Genomic DNA, 20,404 nt, shown 5'->3' on the forward strand with positions numbered 1-20,404 from the left:
TGAATCACCGAAACATAAGGATGCAACAGTGGCTGAACTGGATTTGAACACTGACCAAGAGGACTCAGAGGTGGATGGACCAAAAGAAGATGAAGAGACCCATAGAGATGAGTAAAGTTAGTTGTCAATTGAAATGCTTTTCCAACAATGTTAATGGGCTGAATTTACCCAATAAGAGGAATAGACTATTTAATAAATTAAGAAAAGAAAAATACAATATAATAGCAATTCAAGAAACGCATATAGATCTTAAGCATGTTAAGTTATTGAATAAAGGCTATCTAGGCCAATCTTTCATTTCGGCAGACAATGTAAAGAAAAGAGGAGTTGTCTTATATATAGACGATAAATTTCCAGCCAAAGAAACATTTAAGGATAATGAGGGTAGGGTAATTGCAGTAACTATAGACTTTGAAAAGGAAAAATTTTTAATATGTAACATTTATGCACCTAATGGCCCTAAATCAAAATTTACTAAAACTCTGACAGAAAATATTAAGAATTCAGAATTTGATCATTTAATACTCCTTGGTGATTTCAATGGAGTATTAGACGTAGAACTAGACAAAACAAATAGAACCAAGAGAGTGAAGGTATCACCATCCTTGCCGAAAAATCTTATAGCACTAAAAGAAGAATATGACTTAATAGACCCATGGAGAGAATTAAACCCCAAGAGAAAAGATTACACACACTTCTCAAACAGGCACCAAGCATGGTCCAGAATCGACATGATCTGGACCTCTAAATCACTATCGACAACAATATCTAAGATAGACATATTGGCTAGGGATTTATCAGACCACTGCCCATTAATAATGATAATAAATAAGAAGTATGTTCAAAAAAAATGGAGGCTAAATGAAAACTTACTTAAAAAGGAGCAGGATATTATAAAAATTAAAGCGATGACTAAGGAATACTTTAGTATAAATGATAACGGTGAAACGAGCTCCCAAATTGTGTGGGATGCGTATAAAGCAGTAGCTAGAGGATTTCTTATACAATTAAATTCGAGCAAAAGAAGGCAAAAAGATTTAGAGCGGGTTAGGTTAAATAAAGAAATTGAAGAAAAAGAAAAAGAATTAAAAGCCAACCCCAAAAATCAAGAAATAAAAAGGAATTTAGCGCTCCTGGTAAAAATGAAGGAAAGAGGGGACCTAGAAGAAGTCGCCAAACAAATAAAATGGGTAAAGCAACAAGCGTTTGAAAACGCAAACAAACCAGGGAAGTGGCTAGCCAGGTTAATTAGAAAGAAAAAACAAAATAAACAGATTATGAAAATTAAAACGGAGGGAAAAATAGTAAATTCAGATAAAGAAATAAGTGAGGCTTTTCAAAAATATTACGAGTACCTATACTCCAAAGATAATATCAACCCGGAGAATATAACAGAATACCTAGGGAAACAGAAATTGGACAAAATAACAGACGAGCAAAGATTGGACCTCAACAGGGAGATAGCAGAAAAAGAAATTCTTATCGCAATAAGAAGTCTTGACAGTAATAAAACGCCGGGTCCGGACGGCTTTATAGCAGGCTTTTATAAATTAGAACAATCAGAAGTAATCTTATTCCTAAAAAAATTGATGAATCAGGCACTACAAACCCAAGTCATCCCAGAATCATGGAGGGAGGCCACAATAACAATGATACCTAAAGAAGGTGTAGATCTATCCGAGGTTAGGAATTATAGACCCATATCGCTTTTAAATACCGATTACAAGATCTTTACAAAAATCCTAGCAAATAGACTGAAAGAATTCCTGGAGGGATGGATAGGAGAAGATCAAACAGGCTTCCTCCCCTCTAGATCCATCAAAGATAATGTAAGAACAATTATTGACGCATTGGAATTTTATGAACAACACAATCAAAGAGAAGTGGGTTTTCTCTCTGTGGATGCAGAGAAAGCCTTTGATAACTTGAATTGGACTTTTTTTAAATTGCTGTTTCAAGAATTAGATCTAGGCGCACAAATTCAAAATGGCATAAATAGCATTTATGATGTTCAATGGGCGAAAATACTTATCAATGGGCAAGAGACGAATAAAATCAAAATCAATAAGGGAACAAGACAGGGCTGTCCCCTATCCCCGTTAATATTTATTATGGCATTAGAGATCCTGTTGAAAGCAATTCAAAAGGATACAAACTTACAAGGTATTAGATTAGATAAACAGGATTACAAGTACCGTGCCTTTGCCGATGATGTTATCTGTATCATAGAGAACCCAATTCAAAACATTCTAAAGTGGACTGCGAAAATTGAAGAATTCGGAAGGGTTGCAGGCCTTAAAATTAATAAAAAGAAAACAATGATCCTTACCAAAAATATGTCTAAAAGGAAGCAAAAAGAGTTACAAGAAATCTCAGGCATGGAAACACCAGCCAAAATAAAATACTTAGGGATCTGGATATCAGCAAAAAATAACCAATTACTAGATTTAAATTACACTAGGAAATGGAAGGAAATTAAAGGGGATCTGGAAAAATGGAAAAATTTGAATGTCTCATTATTGGGACGTATAGCAGTAATAAAAATGAACATCCTTCCCAAATTACTTTACCTTTTTCAAAACATACCAATCATAAGAAGCACAAGACTATTTAAAGATTGGCAAAAAGAAATTATGAGATTCATTTGGAGGAATAAAAAAGCTAGGATAAAATACAGCACTATGATCGCACAGAAAGCGCAAGGTGGATTTGGTGTACCAGACCTTAATTTATATCATGATGCCTGTGCCCTATGTTGGTTAAAAGATTGGGTTAAACTACAAAAAATCAAGATCTTAAATTTGGAAGGACACGAATTAAGAAGAGGCTGGCACGGATACCTATGGTACGGAAAAACGAAAATAGAGAAACAATTTGGCAATCACTTTATAAGATCTGCCCTCTTCAGAATATGGGACAAGTACAAGTGCCGTTTTCATACTAAAACTCCACTATGGTTATCCCCTGTAGAAGCTGACCACAGGAGATTATTAGGTTGGAGAAATTGGCCCACTTATAGAGAACTGCTAATTATAGAAAATGGAAAAAAAAAACCACCATTACTGAAGGAACTAGTAACAATACAAGGAATAAATAGAAACGTGTCCTGGTACCAGTATTTTCAAATCAGAGAGGCCTATAGAAGAGACAATATGGTGGGGTTCGATCAAGAGCAGGGTTTCTGGGATAAATTTATCCTTATAAACAAGAAAAATATAAGTATAATGTATAACAACTTATTGACCTGGGACACAGAAACAGTGAGGGTAACAAATGCAATGGTTTTATGGGCCAAAAATATAGAAAGACCTATTCAGATGTATGAGTGGGAATCCATTTGGAATAAAAAAATTAAGTACACATATTCTGCAGACCTGAAGGAGAATTGGCTTAAACTCTTACACAGGTGGTATTTAACACCAAAAAAGATTGGCCAAATGTACAAAAACACAAACAATAAATGTTGGAGATGTAAAACCCACACAGGCACCTACTTTCACATGTGGTGGAAATGTAAAAAATTAGAAAAATTTTGGACTGGAATTTTGGAGGAATCAAATATAATATTGAAAACCAAATTTGTCAAAAAACCAGAACTACTCCTATTAGGCCTTTATGACCCTAGGGATAAAATTGACCCCAATATAGACAAACTTTTCACCCTTTTTATTACTGCAGCAAGACTCGTGATCGCAAGACTCTGGAAATCCACAGAAACGCCTACAAAAGAATTATGGTTAGAAAAACTATTGGAAATCAAAAATATGGATCAATTATCCTTTCTGATCAAAAGAATGAATGGAGCACCAATGAAAACCACTGACTGGACGTATCTTGAGGACTATTTAAGGAAAAAAATACAAATAAACTATGTCGGATTAGGAATAATATAAGAAGAATCATAAATGGAAGTTCTATCATATACCCCTTCACAACCCCCCTCCCCCCCTCCCTTTTCTGGTGGTTTTTTTTTTTTCCTGTTTCGGTTGTTTTTGTTTCTTTTTAGTTTGTATGTTTGTTTGTCCTTCACTCGCCCTTCACGTGGTTATTGTATTATTATCATATGGATGTATGGTGAATGAGTATAGGTGTATATGTCTAACTGTTTGTTTGTCTGATGAGAAATTTCACCAATAAAAATCAATCATCAGAAACAGGCACACAAATGGATGGGTTAGTGGGGCCAATAAAGTCTTGATCCAGGTGAAGTGGCTGGATAACAACACAGTATCACAGATGGTTTGGTCCAGTGTGTGTGGCTTTTTTTTCATGTCAGGAGTAACTTGAGAAACTGCAGGTCGCTTCTGGTGTGGGAGAATTGGCCATCTGCAAGGACATTGCCCAGGGGACGCCCTGATGTTTTGATGTTTTACCATCCTTGTGGGAGGGAGGCTTCTCTCATGTCCCTGCATGGGGAGCTGGAGCTGACAGATGGAGTTCACCCACTCTTCCCAGATTCAAACTGCCGACCTGTCAGTCAGCAGTCCTGCCAGCACAAGGGTTTAACCCATTGTGCCACCGGGGGCTCCTAGTGTGTGTGGATGCCATCATGGTTGATCCGGGGCCAATCTGGAGTGCTTTGGACTGGAACCAAATTAAGCAACCAGCATAAATACTGCCTATTACAGAATTGATATTTATGTGTAATTTGGCCCCAATGTTCATTTAATTTCCCAGCCTTTATTTTACCACAATAAATAATTAAGAATGAATGAATGAAAGGAAAAGCATGTCAGTCAGTAATTACGCAGTCAGTAATTACGCAGTCAGTAATTTTAAATACACAGGCATAGCTCTGTTATTCTACTCTTTGCTATTTGTGAATTCAAAATTTGTTACCAACGATGCAATCATAAAATATCCACAATGAAGTCCCCTAATACACCACTATATGGAGAGTAGATCAATCAGAAGGGAGACATCCAGATTTGTTGTTGTTGTTGCTAGAAGCATCTGCAGGAATATCATCTACAGAAGCCTCTACAGGTAAATAGCTGAACATATCTTTGTTTATCTCCGCAGTTGCTAAAGGCTATGTTGGGGGGGGGGGGGTTGTGTTGTCATGGGCAAATCACTATCTGGTACTCAAAACCTCTGCAGGGGTGGGAGACCCATTAAAATGGTCCCCCCAAGGAGACTTATGGGCCCGAATGGATTTCTGATGGCTCTTGGGGAATTTCTCACTACTCGGGCAGGTGATCCTCTCAAAGCTCTGGTTGACCTTTGGAATACTTAGGCGATCCCTCGTCGTTCGAGGACGATAGTCTTCCAACCTTGGTATCTTGGGCGTGTGTTCTTAGGTGACTGAAGAGACCGATTCTTGACCCGCATATTCTCCCGCAGTGAGGACATCGGTTTCCAGGTGGAAGGCGGTCCCGGTCGGGGTTAGCTTGACGCTCCTTCCTCTTGGCACGTTTCTCCCTTAAGCCCTCCGTTCGTGCCTCTTCGAACTCCGCAGCACTGCTGGTCACAGCTGACCTCCAATTAGAGCGCTCAAGGGCCAGGGCTTCCCAGTTCTCAGTGTCTATGCCACAGTTTTTAAGGTTGGCTTTGAGCCCATCTTTAAATCTCTTTTCCTGCCCACCAACATTCCGTTTCCCATTCTTGAGTTCGGAGTAGAGGAGCTGCTTTGGGAGACGGTGATCGGGCATTCGGACAACGTGGCCAGTCCAGCGGAGTTGATGGCATAGGAGCTTTGCTTCAATGCTGGTGGTCTTTGCTTCCTCAAGCACGCTGACATTTGTCCACCTGTCTTCCCAAGAGATTTGCAGGATTTTCCTGAGGCAACGCTGATGGAAATGCTCCAGGAGTTTGGTGTGACGTCTGTACACAGTCCACGTTTCGCAGGCGTAGAGCAGGGTTGGGAGGACAATGGCTTTATAAACAAGCACCTTGGTCTCTCTACGGATGTCCCGGTCATCAAACACTCTCTGCTTCATACGGAAAAATGCTGCACTCGCAGAGCTCAGGCGGTGTTGTATTTCAGTGTCGATGTTGACTTTTGTGGAGAGGTGGCTACCAAGGTAGCGGAAATGGTCAACGTTTTCTAATGTTACACCGTTAAGCTGTATTCCTGGCTTTGCAGAGGGATTAGCTGGTGTCTGTTGGAAGAGCACTTTGGTTTTCTCGATGTTCAGTGAGAGGCCGAGCTTCTCGTATGCTTCTGCGAAGGTGTTTAGAGTGGCTTGTAGGTCTTCTTCTGAATGCGCACAGACTACATTGTCATCAGCATATTGGACTTCTATACTAGATGTTGTGGTGACCTTGGTTTTGGCTTTCAGTCTGCTGAGGTTAAATAGCTTGCCATCTGTCCGATAGATGATTTCCACTCCGGTGGGAAGCTTCCCATCAACAAGGTGAAGTATCATAGCGATGAAGATGGAAAATAAGGTGGGGGCAATAACACATCCCTGCTTGACGCCTGATTCCACCTTAAATGGGTCACTTTGGGAGCCGTTGCTGTCCAAGACTGTTGCCATCATGTCATCATGGAGGAGCCGCAGGATGTTCACAAATTTGTCAGGGCACCCGATTTTTTGGAGGATGGTCCAGAGAGTGCTGCGATTCACTGTGTCGAATGCCTTTGCAAGGTCAATGAATGCCATGTACAGAGGTTGGTTTTGTTCCCTGCATTTTTCTTGGAGCTGTCGAGCAGTGAAGATCATGTCCACTGTTCCTCTGGAGGGACGGAAGCCATTCTGGGATTCTGGGAGGGTGTCTTCTGAGACAGGGAGAAGGCGGTTTGCAAGGATTCTTGCAAGGATTTTCCCGGCCGGGGTTAGAAGGGAGATACCATGATAGTTCCCGCAGTCTGTTCTGTCCCCTTTCTTGAAAAGGGTGATGATGGTGGCATCCTTGAAGTCAGCTGGGATTTTCTCGGTCATCCACACCTTTTTAATGAGCTGGTGGAGTTGTTGTATCAGCTCAGGTCCACCCTCTTTGAAGATTTCAGCAGGAATCCCATCAGGTCCGCTGGCTTTGTTGTTTTTTTGTTGGCTGATGGCATTTCTGACTTCTTCCAAACTAGGCAGTGCTGCAAGCTCATCCCTGGTTTGTTGTTGCGGGATTTGTGAGAGGGTCTCTTCGGCCACATTGGAGCTGCGATTCAGCAGGTTCTGGTAGTGCTCTTTCCAACGTAGTGCAATTGATGTTTTGTCCTTCAGAATTTTGGTTCCATCTGATGATCGTAGGGGCTGTATGCCATGGTTTCTTGGTCCGTAAATGATCTTTGTGGCTTTGAAAAATCCCTGAGCGTCATGGGTATCTGCAAGGTGTTGGATTTCTTCAGCCTTCTTTGTCCACCAGATGTTCTTGAGTTCTCTGGTCCTTCTTTGGACCTCAGCTTTTGCACTGGCATAGATCTTTTTCTTGGCAGCACAGTTGGTGTCTCTCTGCCATGTTTGGAAGGCTTTCCTTTTGTTATCAATCAGCTGTTGGATCTCTTTGTCGTTATCATCAAACCAGTCTTGATGTTTCTTAGTTAGGTATCCAATGCTTTCTTCGCAGGCTGTGATGATGGAGGTCTTCAGTTTGTTCCAATGTTCCTCAACATTTTCGGGGTGTTCTGTGGGTAGATGATCTTTGAGTGTTGTTTGGAGAAGGGCTCGTTTGGAGGGCTCCTGAAGGGCTTGGGTGTTCATTTTGCGCCTTGTTTTTCTTCCTTGGAGTCTGCGTTTGGGGACGATCTTGATAGCCATTGTGGATCGGATTAGCCTGTGGTCTGTCCAGCAGTCATCAGTACCTGTCATGGCTCTTGTGAGAAGCACATCACGGCGGTCTCTGGCACGTGTGATAACATAGTCCAGGAGGTGCCAATGCTTTGACCGAGGGTGCTTCCATGATGTCTTGAGCTTGTTTTTCTGGCGGAAGAGCGTATTGGTGATGACAAGGTTGTGCTCTCCGCATTTGGTGAGAAGCAAGATGTCATTCGAGTTGCTGTTTCCGACCCCGTCTTTTCCTATGATCCCTGGCCACAGGCCAGAGTCCCTTCCGACTCTTGCATTAAAGTCCCCCAGGAGGATGATTTTGTCCTCCTTAGGTATATCCGATAGGATGGTATCCAGCTGACAGTAAAAATTTTCCTTGATGTCTTCGTCAGCATCTAGAGTTGGTGCATAGGCGCATATGATGGTTGCCTGTTGGTTTTTGGCAAGGTTAATTCGGAGGGTTGAAAGTCGTTCGTTGATGCCAGTGGGTGCTTCAGTCAGGTGCTTCACCAGGTCGTTTCTGATCGCAAAGCCAACTCCGTGTATTCTTCGCTCTTCTTCAGGCAGTCCCTTCCAGAAGAAGGTGTAGCCTCCCTTTTCTTCCTTCAGCTGTCCCTCTCCTGCTCTCCGGGTCTCCTGAAGGGCTGCTATGTCGATCTTAAAGCGTCCCAGCTCCCTTGCAATGAGAGCAGTCCTGTGTTCGGGGCGTTCGCTGTCAGTGTTATCTAACAATGTCCGTACGTTCCATGTTCCAAAGTTCATTTTTCTTTTTTGGCCGCAGAGTGGTGACCCCTCTGGACGCGGCAGTCCAGTCAGGGTAGGAGAGGCAGACTATGTTTAGGGCACCTTTTCTAGCCCCTTCCCCGTGTGGGGTGAGCAGAGCGGATCCTAAAAAGGGCTGCTCAGTCATGGATACAGCTGCCGGACTACTCAACTGCCTCGGTCCTTGAGGTAGAATGACTGAGTCCATATCCACCGCCCATGTGCCAGTCTGTGACTAGGGGCTTCCAGATTTCACAGTCCTGCCCCCGTCGCCACTCGCTGATCGCCATGGGACTTTTGTAGGTTTGTTTTTATTTTTGTTGGAAGACGCCTGTGCGTGATTTTTTTTAATGTGTGGAGGTCGGTGCACGGCCGGTCAACACACAGTCTTCACAGAGTGAGGTTCCAGCAGTGGTGTGGTTAACACAACGACAGTGGCTTCTCAGTCTGTTGCAGCCTTCTTCCACCTTCACAGCCGTTGTAACATGTACCATGTTATCCTCCGCCTGCTCCGCCGTTGAGGTCTTTGGGTCTTCGTATTGTGCTTGGTCTGGAACCTCCCCTGCGGCCACTCCTGGGAGTGCATCACTTCAGTGGTTGTGCCCACAGGTTCATCGGAACACGCAAGCCCCCTCACCACGGCAAGGTGACAATCCATTGAGGGGGACCTTTGGAATAGGACCTTTGGAATAGGAAAATGACTAGGAAAGTGGACACGATTGCTCTGAAACATTCTTTTCATGAAGGGGAGCTAAACCAGCTTCTTGGTTTACTAAGGACTGGCAGCAATGAAATGTGTGGAATGGAAACTAGAGCAACAGTGGCAGACAATTCCAATAGGTAACAGGCAAAAATCTGTCTGAAGGTTTATGGTGGGGCATGGCTTTCAAAAAAGATCATTTTATGCCAACACTATTGGCATCAAAAAGAGCATTTTATACCAACACTACTGCTGCAGCACAAAACCTACTAGCAGAACTGTTTTGGATGGTTAGGAACCTAATCCAACCTGACCCAAAATATAATTCCACCCTTGAAATACCATGCTGTGAAGAACTTGCACACCATTTTGCAGATAAGATCACTTGGATTTGTTCTGAACTAGATGCCACAGTGATACAGCTCTGGTGGATTTAATCCTGGCTCCTGCTTGTCCAGTGTTAGTGGATAGTTTTCAATTTGTGCAGTTTGAGGATGTAAACAGGAACCTCAGAGAAGTGAGAATAAACACGTGTGCTTTAGACCCCTGCCCTTCCTGGCTCATAAAACAGGGCAGAGGTAGACTGGTGGAGTGGGTCAGGGAAGTGATTAATGCCTCCTTACATCAAGACAGGATCTCTCAAGGAGGCTGTGGTAAGATCTCTGCTTAAGAAACCTTCTCTGGATCCCACTGTCCTTGACAACTACAGACCAGTCTCCAATCTCCCATTTCTGGATAAGGTGCTGGAGCATGTGGAGGCTTTTCAATGCATTGATGAAGCAGATTATTTAGACCAATTTCTGTCTAGTTTCAAGTCTGGTTATGGGACAGAGACAGCTTTGGTCATCTTAGTGGATGACCTAAGCAGAGAACTGGACAGGGGGAGTGTGTATCTGTTGGTTCTCCTAAACCTTCCAGTGGTTTTTGATACCATCGGCCATGTGATTCATCTGAATCACCTTTCTGGAATGGACTTGGAGGCATTGTTCTTCAGTGACTTCATTCCTTCCTGGAAGGACATTCTCAAAAGGTGTTGCTGGGGGACTTCTGTTCAACTCTTTGGCAACTGGCCTGTGGGAGTCTCTCATGCTGTTCAGCATATACATGAAGCCACTGGGAGAGATCATCCGGAGTTGTGGAATGCGGTGCCATCTATATGCAGAAGTCACCCAACCCTATCACTCCTTTCAACCTAATTCTAAGGAAGTAGTTCCTGTGCAAAAACCACTGCCTGGTAGCTGTAACGGACTGGATGAGGGCAAACAAATTTAAGTTTTATCCAGACAAGACAGAAGTGCTCCTGGTTAGTTGAAAGACAGATCTGGGAATAAGGATTCAGCTTGTGTTAGATGGGGTCACACTCCCCCTGAAAACTCAGGTTCGCAGTTTGGGGGTACTCCTAAACCTGGAAGCCCAGGTATCGGCAGTAACCAGGAGTGCTAATTCAAGCTAGTGCGCCAATTGTGCCCAATCCTGGAAACACTGAACTTGGTTATAATGGTGCATAACAACTTCGCTGTTGCAACAGCTCCATTGGATTTTAATTATATTTATTGTATTTTAACTGTATTTTTAACCTAACGCACAGTGCTTTTTAATTTTTGTATTTGTTTTGTTTTAAATTGATTAAAATGTGTGCCTATTTGCCGCCTTGAGTCCCCTTAAGGAGAAAGGTGGCGTATAAATCAAGTAAATAAATAAAAATAAATACATTATTTAAAAGTTGAGTTTGGAGGGTAGCGCTGGGAGACAAAGCTATGGAGACATAGTTACATGCCAGACTGCTATCTCCCAGCACAGCACCACAGTAATAATTTCTAATAAGAAATAAGTTATTTATTTGACTAAACAACATTTTGACGTTTGGTTGTAAACAGGTATGTACGAACCATAGACATATATTAACAATTGCATGTTATTATGTACAGCACATCACCATATCTGTAGGACCAGTATTTAGGGTTTCATTTACCAGTGTCTGTCAAAATATATCATCCATAGAAATTTTTAGGTCCTCCAGGTTATAGTATGGTGTGCTTCAACTGAAGTTTGAGAATCAAGTTACCCTGGAGGCCTAGCAATGCCAAGTACTGTGTTCTGCATGATTCTATGTTATGATTCTTCTGGAAGCTATTCATTCTATAGGATTTGCTGTTCTCTGTAATTTTATGTATCCATGTGACATAGCTCTTGTGGATACGGGTTTCATTCTGTACTTATGCAGTTTTTTTATGTTTGTATATAGTCCCCTTAAAAAGTAAGCCCTCTTAAAGGTTCTCTTAAAAATCCATTGGATGCTTTTTGCAGATTGTTTTCTTATTCATGCTGCAATGTGTGCGCCTCTGTTTTAATGTGTTCTGTTTCCACATTTTAAAAAAGAAAAATAGTTCAAAAGAATAAAAATGGAAATCAATGTGGGATGGAGAGAATCTCATGTTATTCTGTAGGTAAGGCTATGGAGAGGATATATAGTATGTCTCAGTGCTGAATCTACACTTCTGGTTCTATGCTCAATAGCCTCTCTTTATCCCTATTTCTTTTCAGGGGCTCCCAGCTACAAACCACACGCATTCAGCAGGCCAAGAGCTTTCACTTAACCTTCTCCCCTCATGCTGCTGAAGGGGGAAATGCTTTCAGTGTAATTAATTATACATCACGGTTTAAAAGAGGGCAATTTGTCATCTATTGTGGAATCCTGATTAGATAAAATCTCTAAATATCACTTTTATTTATTTATCTTTTAAACATGCCACCCAGCGTCACTGAGTAGAACAGATGGCATTTGTAACACTGCTTAGCGTTAGCAAGTAAAATATCTCAAGGCGTAAGACTAGGAATGAAACAGAACAGTACAAGACTGAAGGGAAAACAATCCAATTAAGCATTATGACTAATAGATCCTCCCCAAGCAACTGTAACATAATGGTAGGATTTCTTGATTTATTGCAATACTATTTTATTCCATTTACATATTATCCAAAAATAAAATTTAGAAAATGCAGGGGGAAAACTGATTTTTTTTTTTACTAAGGACTTCCATAATCCACAAATGTATCACAAACATGATGAAAAAGATCAGACTGCATGCAAAAGTCTTAAAAGTCTGATCTAGGTTTGAATATCAAGAAGAAGAAGAAGAAGAAGAAGAAGAAGAAGAAGAAGAACAACAACAACAACAACAACAACAACAACTTTATTCTTATATCCCATCCCATCTCCCCAAAGGGGCTCGAGGCGGCTTACATGGGGACCAAGCCCAATAATGCAACAATAAGATACAACAACATAAGATACATTCAATTACAATGAATTAATACAAAAACATATAAAAATCATAAAAGTATAAACTCAACAACAACAATAATCTTTGTATTCAACCATCTTTCTCGTGCTGAATTGGGATTGCCATTTGCAACATTTTTCCTTCCTTAAAGTCTCCTTTTCTTTAAGAACCACATGGGCAGGTAGCTAAAATATGTTCCTCTTGCTTAGATGTATTGAATTTAACTAGAGAATATATAAGAGAATTTTATTCAGTTTGGATTTGATTAAAACTTAGCAAAATTCTCAGATTTTTTTCATGAATAAAATACAAAACATTCAATTTCCAAAACTGAAAAGAAAAAGAGAAAATTAAACAAATAATTAATCAATTTCTATATAGTAGGGTTTTTTTTTGCTTTTTTGCTTTTTAATAGTTCATCTGATTCTCTCTGTTTTGTTTACCTCCTTTTGCTGATTGCTCAGCATTTAATTTTATGTTATTTTAGTAGCACTAAACTAATATAAAACTCTTTGATTTCCAAGGGCAATAAGGTTGGTTACAGAGGCAGGTGATGAAATTAAATGATCAAATATTCCTATTAACCAACAGGATGCCAGGAACATACAGTTCATGTTCAAGAAGTTAAAACATGTCAATAAAGTCACTGGTGGCATATCCTAGTCTAGAGGATAATTTCTCCATTGCAAGGAGAAGATGGGGTGATGGCGACAGGGGACAGGGAAAAGGCAGACCTGCTCAATGCCTTCTTTGCCTCGGTCTTCTCAGAAAAAGAAAGCCATCTTCAACCTCAGCAACACGGAATGGACGAAGGATTGGGGGAAATCCAACCCCAAATAGGGAGACACGTTGTCCAGGAACACCTGGCCTCTCTAAACGAATTCAAGTCCCCAGGGCCAGATCAGCTACACCCAAGAGTACTGAAGGAACTAGCGGAAGTTATTTCAGAACCACTGGCAATTATCTTCGAGAGTTCTTGGAGAACGGGAGAAGTCCCAGCAGATTGGAGGAGGGCGAATGTGGTCCCTATCTTCAAGAAGGGAAAAAAGAACAACCCAAACAATTACCGTCCGGTCAGCCTCACATCAATACCAGGCAAAATTCTGGAAAAGATCATTAAGGAAGTGGTCTGCGAACACTTAGAAACAAATGCAGTCATTGCTAATAGTCAACACGGATTTACCAAAAACAAGTCATGCCAGACTAATCTGATCTCTTTTTCCGATAGAGTTACGAGTTGGGTCGATTCAGGGAATGCTGTGGATGTAGCGTACCTGGATTTCAGTAAGGCCTTCGACAAAGTCCCCCATGACCTTCTGGCAAACAAACTAGTAAAATGTGGGCTAGACAAAACTACGGTTAGGTGGATCTGTAATTGGCTAAGCGAACGAACCCAAAGGGTGCTCACCAATGCGTCGTCTTCATCATGGAAAGAAGTGACAAGTGGAGTGCCGCAGGGCTCCGTCCTGGGCCCGGTTCTGTTCAACATCTTTATTAACGACTTAGACGAAGGGTTAGAAGGCACGATCATCAAGTTTGCAGACGACACAAAACTGGGAGGGATAGCTAACACTCCAGAAGACAGGAGCAGAATTCAAAACGATCTTGACAGACTAGAGAGATGGGCCAAAACTAACAAAATGAAGTTCAACAGGGACAAATGCAAGATACTTCACTTCGGCAGAAAAAATGGAAATCAAAGATACAGAATGGGGGACGCCTGGCTTGACAGCAGTGTGTGCGAAAAAGACCTTGGAGTCCTCGTGGACAACAAGTTAAACATGAGCCAACAATGTGATGCGGCTGCTAAAAAAGCCAATGGGATTCTGGCCTGCATCAATAGGGGAATAGCGTCTAGATCCAGGGAAGTTATGCTCCCCCTCTATTCTGCCTTGGTCAGACCACACCTGGAATACTGTGTCCAATTTTGGGCACCACAGTTGAAGGGAGATGTTGACAAGCTGGAAAGCGTCCAGAGGAGGGCGACTAAAATGATTGAGGGTCTGGAGAACAAGCCCTATGAGGAGCGGCTTAAAGAGCTGGGCATGTTTAGCCTGCAGAAGATAAGGCTGAAAGGAGACATGATAGCCATGTACAAATACGTGAAGGGAAGTCATAGGGAAGAGGGAGCAAGCTTGTTTTCTGCTGCCCTGCAGACTAGGACACGGAACAATGGCTTCAAACTACAGGAAAGGAGATTCCACTTGAACATCAGGAAGAACTTCCTCACTGTGAGAGCTGTTCGACAGTGGAACTCTCTCCCCGGGGCCGTGGTGGAGGCTCCTTCCTTGGAGGCTTTTAAGCAGAGGCTGGATGGCCATCTGTCGGGGGTGCTTTGAATGCAATTTCCTGCTTCTTAGCAGGGGGTTGGACTAGATGGCCCATGTGGTCTCTTCCAACTCTACTATTCTATGATTCTATGATTCTATGATTCTTCATCTGCAAATGGAATAAAATAAGTTTATTGGCCAAGACCCAGCTGAGAATATCCAAATGAACATCCAGCAATAGAAGATAGAATCAGAAGAGATTTCCTCCTTTCCGTTATGCAGTCTGCAGTCTGCAGTTGCCCTCAGTATCTGCTTCAGGGAACTAAGGAACACTCTGAAGCTGAATTCTTGTTGCCATGGAAGACCTGGGGAGTGAGAAGAAAGTCCTATTGCAGACACATGAGCGTCACCTCCCCTTGACTCTCTGGGTCTTCTTCTATCACCTCCTGTGCCTGAGAGTGTACAAATATTTTTTGATCACAGCTTCCAAAGGATTAATAGCACATAATAACATTTAAAGTGGCCCTCTTTGCTTTGTCTGCAAAAAGGACCAGAAAGAGAGAGCTAGATAAAATTGCCAACAACTGCCATGGAGACTCAAGGGGCTAATTTGACCCTCCCCCATAATGCATCTCGAACTGTCGATGATACGCATTGTTTTAGCTCTTTGTGTGAGCACGGTGATGGCCTTTGTTTGTCATCTTTTGATTTCTGTTTGCTTTGAGAGTACTGCTCTGTGCAACCTGAAGGAGGTTAAAACAGCCCCTTCCTTGACATCTTTTAAAAAACAACTAAAGACCTTCCTGTTCACACAAGCTTTTAATGAACATATTTAATTTGGAATAACAGGAAGGCTAATTTTCAATGAATCGAGCAAAGTTTATCATCTGTATTGACGACAATTGTATCTGTTAAATGATTTTATAGGTTATTGTTATATGCATGGTCGATTTGTATTGTTTCAAAATGTTGTGAGTTGCTTTGGGTCCCGTTAAGGGAGAAAAGTGGGATACATTATTGTTGTTGTTGTTGTTGTTGCTGCTGCTGCTGCTATTATTATTATTATTATTATTATTATTATTATTATTATTATTATTATTATTCTTTTGTCATGTCCTTGGGCTTCTACTCTAAATAGCAACATAATTCACTTATCTTGCAATAACTAACCATAATGAAATTATATTTGGATTGTAACATAACTTGACTCCTTTTCTGGTGTAACTCTAACTGATTATTAGTAATAGTAGGTGCCCTCACTAAGTGTGTTTTATATTTCAGGTCTGCTGTTTATTGAATTTTGAAGGATTTTTGAAATAAATACAAGTTACTGCAGTCAGCCCTCCACATTTCAATGGGTTAAAGGGATAGGACCCCTGCAAGAGTGAAAAACTGTAAGTAATAAAATTACTATTTTTTTTTAATCTGAAAGAACACCTCTCTAGGGTTATCTTGGTTCTCCAGCATGACTCTGTAGACATCTTCTGCTGGAGGCTGACCACAGAATTGGATTCTAAGACATAGTTTCTTAGTGAAAAACCAAGAATACAAAAAGTTGCTTTTTTATCCCAGGAAACACCTTGCTAGGATTATTTGGATTCTCTAGATTGTCTAGCACGATTCTAAATTCTAGAGCCAACTTCTGCGACTGTAGATTTGCATTCAAGGACTTAAGGTATTTTTGGAGAAATTTTAATCATCTCTATCAATGATCAAATTCGCTAAATTCAAATCCATAAATGTGGAGAGCCAGCTGCCTTCAGTTATTTCTGAGAAATAAAAATTCTGAAGGAAATAATGCCACAAGTTCAAAGCAACCATTGTGAAAACTCTCCACTTCATCTTCATTAAATGCACCAGTTATGGGGAAGTAAAAGCCATCCTATGGAGTTGTGTAGGCATATAGAAGGAGATATGGTCTTTCACGCTGGCTATATCCATAACCCAGAATTATAGCAGTTTGACATCACATTAACCGTCATGGTTCAATGCTTCTGGGATTTTAAATTTTGTGAGATATTGATCCTTCTCTGTCAGAGAGCTCTTGTGTCACAGCAAACCACAGATACAAGAATTCCACAGGATGGAGCCATGGTGTTGAACTACTATAAGTTTGCACTGTGGATGGTGTCACAGTCTGGACCCAAGTCATATAAGGCTTTAAAGTTCATAACCAGTACTTTGAACTGTGCTTGGAAACAGACCAGTATACTTTCTATTTGATATATTTCTCCTCCTTCTCCCTACCTTTCCCCATAGAGTCTCACTTCATTTGACCCACATTTAAAAAAAAATAAATACCTTAAGTGTGATGGTAGAGTCCTGTCCTTTTTATCCTGTTTGGTTACATTTAACTCCAGATGTAAGTCCTAGCCAGTTCAATGGGACTTACTGTCAAAATAACTGTGTATAGGACCGAAGTGTTGGGTGCTCAAATAAATACTTCTCATTCTGGCAGGTCTGTGTGAATTCTTTCATAAACCGGATGTCTGATCTTTTTCCCTATTAATAATGTCAGAGCAAGAGCAGGGCTTGTTTGTGGAATGAAACATGCTGATTACTGGTGCATAACCTCAGAAAAGTGGAACATTAATTCAAAATAGGGAGTGACACAGATCGTGTAAAGATTTTTGAGATATGAATCATGCCATGGTTTCACATATAAGTAGGACCATTATGTAAGTCATTACTGAGTTGCTAAAGCTGTAACTACACTGCAATCTTTGGCTCTTTCCATCCCTTCTAATATATGATGCAGCTATTTCATATTTCTCACCAGGGAGTAGTACTGGCATACAAATCAGGCATACATTAGGCAGCGGAGCCACGAATCTAGTGAGACCATAAATTAAACAGCTTTCCAATCTGGGCACATTACTAAAAGGTTCATTTCTGTAAGGTTAGATGTGTCAAAGGTGGTGACCTGGGATAATGAACCATTCTTTGCCTTGGAGTCTATGATGGCAAAGTAACTGACAAGAGATATAAAGTTTGTGAGGCTTGGTTCCTGTCCCTATCCAATTAAATGTTATTTTACAAACTTCCTCAAATAGTTTAAGAAAATAGAAAAGGGATGGGGGTGGGGGGACTCTAAAAGGAGAAAAGGAAAAGAAAAGAGAGAAAAGGACATAAAAGAAAATGTAACACAAAAATATTAGTGTTTCAGCACAAGGGGGTGGGGATACTCGCAGTTGGTAAATCCCTTTAGGTAAATCTGGTCAGGGCTGATGGGAACTGGTCCTATAACATCAGGAAAGACATAGGCTTTCAACTCTGTTTTAATCAAGGGTGCACCATATGGTTTTTGGTTCACAACAGTTGCTTATTTGATAATGCTTTGGATTTTGAAATATGATTGCAAAGACACTTTAAGCTTTGAGATAAAATTTGATGATATACTGATTGTGGAAGATGAATATCATATTTGTACCTCTAAGCATTCATCCCCCTACAGACAAGACTAAATGCTCCCTGTTTTCGGCAGACAGTGGTGCTGAAGTGCATGAAGTTGTTGTTCATGTTCTTGAAGTTTCATTGTCCATCTGAGGTTGCTGAATATAGTAGACACTAAGCCATCCTCATGAATGCTATTCGTGGAGGCAGACTAGGACAGAAACACAACCATTCACTTCATGAATATGGTTGAAAATTTTATTTAAAAATATGCTAGTATCTACCAAAACTGACAAAATTAGAATATGGAAAATTGCTGTTGCTGTTTTCTGGAACACCTTTTCATGGGAGTCTGAGTTGAACCCTTCCCAGCTTTACATTCACCAACAGGGTAAGACACTCTTGCTTGAGAAAGGTTTTAATGAATCAATAGGGAAGCTCTTTATTGGAGATAGGTTTTCTTTCACTTTTTAGACCTTTGTTTAATTATTTTAAAACATTTTATGGGATGATTTTTAAAGTAGTATAAATGTTTTTAATTTATTGCCACTTGAAGCTACCTTGGGTCTCACTCTGGGAGAAAGGAGGGATATAAATGAAACAAATAAACAGACCAGACCTGTAAGCTGATTTGAGTGTCAATACTGAAAGAAGGATATAAATGAATAATCATAATCATAATAATTTCTACCTCCCTTGGAACGGTTCAACTCTTGGAGCTGGTGATAACCAGGAGTAGGCTGAAATAATGCAGTTCAATGCAGTGCAACTACATTACAGGTATTCTCTGAATTAGAAACATTTGACTTACAAATAACTTATAGTGGGCCCATACAGACAGGGCTTTAAACACAGGAGTTCCCATTTCAAAAAAGGGGGGGTAGCTAGACAACATCAGTACAAGTGAGCGCTGATTCGCTACAAAGAAGGGAAGCAGCGGGATAAAAAGGTCCCCTTTTATCCCATTTCTGGCTGAAAGATTCGAATCTTTGCATGTCTGTGTGACCCTGCATACCAGAAAACATGCCCCCCGTGGAGACTGATCCAGCTGATATCTGTCCCTTTTAAAAAGCCCCAAACAGCTTATTGGCTGATTGGGCTGTCAAACAGACACACAGCTGATTGAAAGGAAGCACGAACAGAGAGCCATTAGAACTCTCTGAAACTCTTTAATTAACATTTTAAACAGCTTTAATAAATAATTAGGGGAAGGGAGAAATCCGGTGGAAGTTTTTTTTCATTCCCTCCATTATGTACTGATAGCTATATGCTCACATGCGAATATGGTTATATTCATTCTATTAGGATATGCACATATATGGATCAGCGAATAAACATATATATATTTTAAAAACTTCCATCAGATGTTCCCAATCTGCCTCTATTTTATCCTGAGACACAGAAGGGAGGTCAGTTCGGATGGCAGGGGAAGAAATCCCAGGATCAGCAAATCAGTGTGGGTATCTGGTCTGGGGTCCTCCCCCCCCCTAAATTCCACATTTTGGCAGTGTTTGGATGTGCCCAGTGAAGAATGGAAGAGAAATTCACTCCAGAGAGAGTTATCATGGGGAAAAGGGGTCTCCACTGAAGCTTTAGCACCAATCCTTGTTTCCACAACAAGCCACATTTTTCAAAATCTAATTTTCATTGGGACAGAAAGTGAGGCGAAATCTTCTAAACAGGGGCACAGATAGCAAAGCAAATACCACAGGGGTGCTAACCCTTCCCTATTCTATCCAAAGTGTTCCTGTCCACATTGGTGCCCAAAAGAAGCGGGCTTTCCTGGGCATTGTCCCCATTGTAGCATGGTAACAACCATCCTACAATGGGGACAACCCAAATCCCCTCCTAAAACCTTTAAAATAAAAGCAGCCATTAGGCCTCTTGGCATGCTTCCTGGAATGTACCAATGTAGCGCTAAGAGAGGGTGGAGAAGTGATTTGGCCCCTCTCTTCTAGCACCTTAAGAAGTGAATTGGGCTGTGCAAACTGACCCATTGATAGTCCCAGGACTACTGAGGTGTCTGTCCCCACAGGGCCCATACTCAATTAGATCAGGAGTATCAAATTAATTCGGGACAAAGTAGGGTTTTCCTTCTTTGTCTTATATTAATTTGGCTTTACTGGAGATGTTGTTTAGATGTCTCCAGTAAAACTGCGGGAGCTCCCGCGTTATGGGCTCTGTCTGAATGGGGCCTACATTGATCATGTAATGCAGTTTCTAACTACATTATATAGCAGTGTACATGGAACCCCCATATCCAACTAAAACTACATTGTAGAAGCTTTTC

At 41.1% G+C, this 20,404-nt stretch overlaps 1 long non-coding RNA gene across 1 annotated transcript in view; it reads left to right on the top strand.

The window, feature by feature from the left end:
- LOC134296437 (uncharacterized) overlaps positions 1 to 20,404 on the top strand; it is a 175,632-nt gene that overhangs the window by 92,352 nt on the left and 62,876 nt on the right. The window contains exon 2 of the long non-coding RNA XR_010003184.1: positions 16,003 to 16,115. This is a non-coding gene — a long non-coding RNA (uncharacterized LOC134296437). The remainder of the gene's footprint in view (positions 1 to 16,002; positions 16,116 to 20,404) is intronic.

This window comes from Anolis carolinensis, chromosome 1 (assembly GCF_035594765.1).
Source record: "Anolis carolinensis isolate JA03-04 chromosome 1, rAnoCar3.1.pri, whole genome shotgun sequence".
Classification (NCBI taxonomy): domain Eukaryota; kingdom Metazoa; phylum Chordata; class Lepidosauria; order Squamata; family Dactyloidae; genus Anolis; species Anolis carolinensis.